At 43.4% G+C, this 6,337-nt stretch overlaps 1 pseudogene; it reads right to left on the bottom strand.

Moving 5' to 3' along the window:
• Positions 1-1,915: 1,915 nt before the first annotated feature.
• LOC105989619 overlaps positions 1,916-6,337 on the bottom strand; it is a 9,650-nt pseudogene continuing 5,228 nt past the window's right edge.

Genomic DNA, 6,337 nt, shown 5'->3' with positions numbered 1-6,337 from the left:
GGGGCAGGATGGGAAGGGATGGGAAGGGGAAACAAAGGAGGAGTCTACAATGCTTGATAAGAAATGTACTCATTATCTTGCCCATGTAATTGTAACCCCTCTGTACAGTATTTTCACAATAAAAAAGAAAAGAAGAGAGCATGTCTTTGGGGTTGGAGCTAGGTACAAGCTGCAGGCCTCCCCCAGAGGCCATCCCTCTCCCCTCCTGAGAGGAAGGCCCCACACACCCACCTCTCCCTCAACTGCTCCATTTCTACCCAGGCAGCTTTGCTTAGGCCTCCTGGTAGGGCTTTTAATTTGGATTTATTGCTGGCTGTGACAGTATGTTAAACAAACTCCAGGCGATTATTAAAAACATGATTATGGAAAAAAAAAGGTTGGAGGTGGGTGGGCTGCAACTTGGCTCCTACTTCACCAGCTAGCTCAGCATGCCAGATGAAGCAGCTGCCACCTGAATTACTAATTATTTTATGGAGCAGTTTTGAACAAAGTGATACACATTACTGTATGATATTTAATGTTATATCCATGAGTCTGTAGTTTCCAAAAGACATTGAACTCAATACTAGCAAGAATGAACTTTATTATTTGAATTTATAAGGCCATAATGGGAAATTGAAATAAAAGTACAATAAAATTGTTATCCAAAAACAAATTATTAAATCTAACAATTTGAAAAACATTGCATGTAAATAGTGCAAGTAAAGTTATAATAGGATGATAAAATACACATAAAATATATTAGTTTAGTTACATTCAAACGTTAAAAAAATAATGACAGAAAGAATACCTACTGGATATAAAATATTACAATGGTTTAACAGGTTGAAGTGATATAGGTTACGTATTTTGTTGTAATAAAACATAATATTTTTCTTTCTCAGTACTGTTTATCTCAGTGAAGGAAAACATTATAAATTGTAAACTATATATGTCTCCGGTTGCTTCCGGTCCCACAAAAGGGAGTGTCATTTCCAATGGGAGTCCTGGGAAGGCATCCTCACCCAGTCCAGGTAGACCAATCAGAGGTCTGTGTGGTGACCCTGAGGGGGTCCTGGGCACCACACTGCTGCTGCAGCAGGTGCAGCACCCATTGTAGTGGGCTGCAGCCAACAAGACTCCATCAGTGACCAAACCAAGCAGCACAGACTCAGGTGTCAAAGCCAGGAGGGGAGGCAGGGCAGACCCCAAGTCCTGCTTTCCATCTGGGCAGCCTACACTGCCAAGGCCAGACCCACTCCTCTGCTTTGGAGCCCAGCAAGGGTAGGGAGTGAGCCCACTGCCTCCAAACAAGGCATCACCAGAATGGCCCCCACAGCCAGGCCCACGTGGACCAGGAGGATAATGGAGGGAATGCGGCAAAGCCCAAGGAGCTTCAGGTCCCCAATGCTGTGGTGGGTGCACTGTGAGTCCAGGTTCCTCTGGCACTGATGGGCATATGTGGGGATGGTCCCATACCCGGGCCCACGGGCACCAGAAAATGGAGGTCTGCGGGGATGTTGAAGTGGCTCCAGGGTGCTGAGCTGCTGCAATTGTTGCGAGCCCAGAGACAGAGGAGCCGGCACATGGCTCCAGTCCCCCAACTGCCTTAAAGACTGGTGAGGTGGACCAAGGCTGGGCTGCCCAGCCACCAGGGGACAGACTGCCTGCCCCACCTTTCTTCTCCCTTGGACTGTGCAGGGTGCAAACATGGCATCCTCCCACCTTGAACCCATGGGGGCAGGCAGTGAACTCAGAATGGCATCTCCCTGGGATAACAATTGCACCCAGGACCACCGCAGACCAGTACCAGCACAGCTGGAGGAGGAGAGGGTGGCAGTGGGCTTGACTCCAACCCCATGGTTGATGGTTTCTGGGTGAAATCAGGGAAGCAAGGCTGGGAGGGGAGGTGGGCAAGGTGGGCGGTATGAGTGGGCTAAGAGCCCCAGCAAGCCTCTGCAGTTCCACTCAGGCTCATCTGGCAGTACCGGGAAGCATGTGCACACGGCCCCTCACTGTGCGTCCACCCCAAGACAGGGAGCCCCACATCCCAACGGGTGACCTGCAGATGGCACCCACTCCCACAGGGACCAGTAAAATGGAGGTTCACATGGTGAATCGGAAGGGGATTCAGGGCACAACCTTGCTGTAGCACTGAACAGCTGGTAAAAAAAGGAAAAACATCCCCTAAATATTTATTATACCTTAAAAAGTTTTACTTTCCTCTTGTCCTACATTTTTGCCTGAGACCCTCTGAATTAACCAGAAATCTTCAGGATTTCTTCATGCACAGTAATACAAATAAATATAGCTTCTATTCTTTTTTGAATTAAGGGAGGTTGCATTTAGTTCTTTCCCATGTTTGATTCATGAAAAAGAAATCCTGAAGCGAATCTATAAAACACCAAACTCAGGATGTCTTCTGAACTCCTCAATGTAGAAATGAGGAACAGTGCCTGTCTTCAGAATAAAATGAGCTAGCAACAGGTACTCACCCACATTGTCATTGGGCTAGCTGTCTCTCTGATTAAAAAATAATCCTGCCAAACACATGCAGATCACTTATGAAAAATGTTTTCCAACAATTCTTGTTGTTATATTACATTTCTCTTCCTCCTCCTGTCTCCTCTCTTCCTCTTCCTCCTGGTCTTTTTTCCCTATTGTTTCCCTCCTTCTTCCCTCTTCTTTCTACCTTTTCATTCTTCCTCCTTTCTCCTGTTCTTCCCTTTTCCTCTGTTTCCTTTTCCCTCCTCTCATCCCTTCATTGTTCTTTTTTTTCTCTTTCTCCTCCCCTTTCACTTTCTTCTACTTCTTCTTTATGGTCCTAGGGCTTGGAATCAGGGCCTTGTGCTCATTAAGCAGATGCTCTGCTGCTCCAGTCTGGATTTCATTTCAATGACACTCTATTTGTGATTTTTTAAAGTACCACACCCAGCATGGCTTTTGATTCAGGATCGAATTCATTGTGCATATTCTATACAATAAATATATGCTACTCACGTTGTGGCTAATGGGTTTTGATTATACTCTGGGCTTCAGATAAACTCATCAGAAACAATGTGTTTGAAGGCACTCTAAATGTGAACCTGTGTTACTCCCAATTAATGAACTGGTTCCAAATTAATGAATTTGGTTACTTTGCATCTTGCACAAGTGACTTCCATATTACTCCCAATTCAATGGACTGTCACATTGTGGGAGCACCCACAGTAACAGTAGGAGATCAGAAGATTAAATCCAGACAGGAAAATGAGATATGTATCGCCAATTAACTACAAAAAAAGCCAGAAGAAGACCTGTGGCTCAGTGGTTTAGTGACATCGTTGCACAGAATAAGCTGTTGAAAGGACCCAGGCCTGAGTTGAAGACCAGTGGCGGGTGTACACACACACACACACACACACACACACACACACACACACACACACACAGCTAGAACAAGTAGAATATCTGTTTCCCAGTATCATGTCTGAGTTTCTTTCCTATGTGTCTGGGTACTTTTGAAAGCTGCATCATCAACTTCCCTAATTTCAATAAATGACTCCTTGTTAACTATTATTTATTCCTGATTGGAAAATATTTTAAGACACATTTCATGTAGAAAATTGAGTTTGCTCCCAATATGATGACTCTCTTGGATTGTAAGAAAATTAATAATTGTGCCTTTAATTCATTAGCTCAAAAGTGAAGTTATATGCTTCACTTAGAAGTTAAACTGATGCGCAGTGGAAAGAGTTTGAAGTCACTTGTCTGAAGTTTTAAAGTGGAGTAAGAATTGCAGAGAAGCCTGAGGTAGTGAAGGCAAGAGACAGATGAAAAGAAACAGAAAATGAGCTTCAGACACCTTTTCAGGCCAGTTATATTTCACAGGCCTGCCCTTGAACTCAGTATGTAATGCTTTTGCTCATTAGCAGGCACTCTACATACTGAGCCACACTTCTAAGCTCTAAAGGCATTAATTTGAGAGGGGCATTCCTGGAGCTTGAATAAGGGTCTGGGCTCTATCCTTGAGCTTCTTTGGTTCAAGCATTCTTGCACTTGAGCCACAAATCCACTTCTGTCTTTTGATAGTTAATTAAAGCTAAGAGTCTCAAAAACTTTCCTGCCCAGGCTGGCTTCAAACTGGGACCCTCGGATTTTATCTTCTGAATAGCTAGAGTTTTAGTTGTGAGCCACAGCCACCAAAAGCCAGGTGTTTCATTGAGACTCTTATTTCCAATAAAAAAAAATCTCTTAAAACACACACACACACACACAAGAAAAAAAGTTGAGCTATTGCTCAAGTATTTTGTTAACCTGTAGCAAAAACACTCTGGGACAGTGGCCAGGCCCTAAGTTCAAGTGCTAGAAGCAACAGAAAAATAAATAAATTCTTTAATTAAAATTTAAAAATGTCAAAAAATAAAAGGAAAAAGAAAGCTGGAAGAAAAGAGGCATTAAGGGGGTGGAGAGGCCTGGATAAGTTAGTAGAACCATGGAGTGAAAGCATCAGGTGGCTTGTGGGAATCCTAGTCCTGGACTTAAAAAATATAGAAAAAAGAAAAGCAATTAAGGCTTATAAAATAAGCCAGGGAGTAGTGGCTCACACCTGCAATCCTAGCTACTAAAAATCAGCAATCTGAGGGTCTGGACTCACAATCTTTCTAGGAAGAAAATCCTCCTGCCTGCTTGCAACCAGCAGACAGGCAGCATCAGGCCTGTCTGTGCCTGTGGCACAGCTTGACCCCCATGCCCACCTAGCTCCAGACACCAGAAACCTATCCCGCTGGACCCAACAGCAAAATCCAAGCCTTCCCCAACTGGATTCAGAGCCCAGAGGCACTTTCTGTGTTCTAGGTACACCATGGTTTTGCTGCTCCAGGGCAACGAATGAGGCAGACCCTTGCTTCATGACTCCACTGTACCATATCTTGCTGGCTCCCTCAGTCTAGGAGCCCAGCCCAAGCTTCCTTTCAGTCCTACAAGGGCAGAGACTTCAGCCCTGTTCTTGTCTGAAAACACTTTCAGACAATTTTTATTTTCTTTTTTTTGGTTGTTTGTTTTAATTTTATTTTATTTGTGAAGATACTGTACAGAGGAGTTACAATTACATGGGCAGGATAATGCGTACATTTCTTACCAAGCATTGCAGCCTCCTCCATTTGTTTACCCTTCACATCCCTTCCCAGCCTCCCCCCTCCCCCCAATCCCAATCTTTCTCCTTCCCCCCCTTGCCCCCCTCCCCGCACCAACGTTGTAAAGCTCGTTTTGAACATGACAACTTGTACTTCTCATTGTTGCAACAGGTCCACCTGTATCTTTAAACAACTGTTTTTTCCCCATCTCCTCCTCAAGTTATACTGACATCAAATATAGTGAAAGCAGGGGTTATACTGTGGGGGAGGGACATACAAAGCAACAAAGAGATAATCTTATAAGTGCATTAGAAACACATGTATGAAAGAAAAAACATTAAAATATATATCTAAGGGTTCATTTTCCTGACATCACATTATCTGACCTTTTCCGCTTGACTCGTACATATACTAGATATTGCAAATAAGGGAAACCATGGGACCTATGTTTCTTTGGGCCTGGCTTGCTTCACTTAATATAATTTTTTCCAAGTTTTTCCATTTCCTAACAAATGGGGCAATGTCATTCTTTCTGATGGAGGCATAGAATTCCATTGTGTATATATACCACATTTTCTTGGTCTATTCATCTACTGAGGGGCATCTGGGTTGGTTCCATATCTTAGCTATGGTAAATAATGCTGCAATAAACATAGTTGTGGAGGTAGCTTTAGTGCGGTCTTGTTTGTAAGCATTTGGGTAAATGACCAAAAGTGGGATTGCTGGGTCATAGGGGAGTTCTATGTGAAGTCTTTTGAGGAACCTCCATACTGCTTTCCAAAGTGGTTGAACAAGTTTACATTCCCACCAACAATGAAGTAAGGTTCCTTTCTGTCCACATCCCCTCCAGCATCTGTTGTTGTTAGAGTTCTTGATTTTTGCCGTTCTAACTGGGGTGAGGTGATATCTCAATGTTGTTTTGATTTGCATTTCTTTTATGGCTAGGGATGTTGAACATTTCTTCATGTGTCTATTGGCCATCCTTCTTTTTTTTTGTTTTTTTAAATTTTATTTTTTGTAAAGATGCTGTACAGAGGGGTTATAGTTACATGAGTAAGGCAATGAGTACATTTCCTGGTGATCACTGTTACCCCTTCCCTTGTTGTTGACCCACTATCCCTTCTCTCTTCTACCTTCCACACTCCTCCTCCCACCCACTGCCTGAAGTTGTAAAGTTCGTTTCCAATATACTGTTCTGTGTGTATCCTTGTTGCAATGGGTCATCCTGTGTCCTTGTTTCAGCA

This window comes from Dipodomys ordii, unplaced genomic scaffold, assembly GCF_000151885.1.
Source record: "Dipodomys ordii isolate 6190 unplaced genomic scaffold, Dord_2.0 Scaffold57, whole genome shotgun sequence".
In the NCBI taxonomy this organism is placed as follows: domain Eukaryota; kingdom Metazoa; phylum Chordata; class Mammalia; order Rodentia; family Heteromyidae; genus Dipodomys; species Dipodomys ordii.
Note: the sequence above shows the minus strand (reverse complement) of the source record. Positions and strands in the feature narration are given on the sequence as shown.